Genomic DNA, 1,980 nt, shown 5'->3' on the forward strand with positions numbered 1-1,980 from the left:
AATGCAATTAAAAAAAAATATCATACGTGTATGCATTGAACATGTTAAATGGAAAAAACTCAACCAAAAATACTATACCCACCCAAAAATATGGATTCTTTTTCAGAAATTTAGAATAAAGGCTCCTAAATAAAAGCAAAAGGAATTCATCACTATTCAGTATATTATTCTCTAAGAGATAAGAAATAATGTTTTTGTTTCTTCTTTCCTTCAAAAGGAGACCTTTAATTTATTTTGTTAGGGAAGCATTTTTGAGGAATTTTTAAAATTAATGTCTCTAAGCAAAAAGAATTCATCACCATCAGCTCTGTCTTACAATAAATAATAAAAGGAGTTCTTTAATCGGCAAGAAAAAGGAAACGTGTAAGTAACATGCAAACATCTGAAAGTGTAAACTTTCTGCCCAAAATAAGCATATAGTCAAATTCAAAATATGCTAATTCTGGGGTCCTTGCTTCCCAGATGACCAAAAACAGAAGGAATAATGGTCGTGCCAAAAGGGCCGCAGCCAGGAGCAGCCTGTTTGTTGCAGGAACTGTGCCAGGTGGTACCCAGGACAAGGCCATTAAGAAGTTGGTCATTCGAAACACTGTAGAGGCCACAGCCGTCAGGGACATTTCTGAAGCAAGTGTTTTGGACACTTACGTGCTTCGCAAGCTCTATGTGAAGCTGCACTACTGTGTGAGTTGTGCCATTCACAGCAAGGTGGTCAGGAATGGATCTCATGAAGCCAGGAAGGACCAAACAGCCCCAGCCCATTTTAAACCTGCTAGTGCTGCCCGACGACCTCCATCAAAGCCTGTGTAAGGAGCTGGGTCCTTAGTGAGTGAAGAAAAGCTAACCGCTGGAAAAAATAAAATGGGAATTATAATTCATATAGCATGTTGAATGTATTCACAGGTATGGAAAACCGCCGCTTCTTTGCCCGGCTGCTCCAAGCAGCTCCGCAGCCGCTTCTCACTCTTACAGCCCGACTGGCAGGACGAAAGACACGTACACTTCAGAGGTTTATGAAGCAGCTTCCTCTTTATTCAAATAACACCCTCAATATATAAGCAGTCTCATGCATAAGCAATTGTAACCAGATATGTCCATCCAATCCTGTTAAAGGTCAAGCGATCACTCGCTCCATCATACATGTATATCTGTCCACGCCCTAGGCAGCAGAACTGATTATCATACAGCCAATGGTTAACACTTCCTGCCCTTCTCCAGGCATAATCAGGACGCCATTTGCTTTCTGCCAGTCACCATCTTTAGATGCACGTGGCGTAACCCTGGGCCCCGGGTTTCACCCGCCACAACTCCCCTTTCTGTTTATAAAAGGGACCGTGCCTGTCTTAGGTTGTCCACAGCACAGCAACATCCTTACCCATCATTGGACAATGAGGCTCTAGCCCTCATTTCCTGTCTTAGGTTGGTATGAGCTCCCCATGAATCTTACCCGTCATTGGCTACCGGTCCACCATATTTAACCAGACTTGGGGGGATGGGCCAGCATCAATTGTGAGGAGAGCTTGGCAAATAATGGCTGTTTCTCTGCGCGGATGTATATGCATTTTGTATATGCACAGGACAGATACAACACACAAGAGACCTCCACTGGACAAAAACCCAAACCATTCTTTTCCCCATAGAACAGCGGACTGCAGAAATGTGGCCAAATGTTGGAAAAATAGGAGGATATAGAATAGAGGAGTTGCTAAGGGGTACAGGATAGGGCCACATCTTCACTATCCCCCATAGTTCACGCGAGTCTCCTCCATTAATTTGGCGAGAATTCGCCAGCACCATCAGCGGGAGAAGCCTCCTCATCTTCTTCCTGTTTTTGGGTCTCTGTTGAGGCCTTGACCAATCTCTCCGGCATCCAAATCGGCGATTGTGCGTCCTGTGGGAAAACACAAACAGACCCTCGGGTCCAGATTAACACCGGATCCGGGCCTTTCCATTGTCCTGATAGAATGTCCTTCCAGAGCACTT

The 1,980-nt window shown here is 44.2% G+C and overlaps 1 pseudogene across 1 annotated transcript; it reads left to right on the forward strand.

Annotated features, from left to right (window-relative positions):
* Positions 1-462: 462 nt before the first annotated feature.
* Positions 463-816, forward strand: LOC306638077 (small ribosomal subunit protein eS26-like; annotated as a pseudogene). Its single transcript has one exon. The product of its transcript is annotated as a small ribosomal subunit protein eS26-like (transcript).
* Positions 817-1,980: the final 1,164 nt, after the last annotated feature.

Source organism: Sciurus vulgaris (genome assembly GCF_902686455.1).
Source record: "Sciurus vulgaris genome assembly, chromosome: 10".
NCBI classification, from domain to species: Eukaryota; Metazoa; Chordata; class Mammalia; order Rodentia; family Sciuridae; genus Sciurus; species Sciurus vulgaris.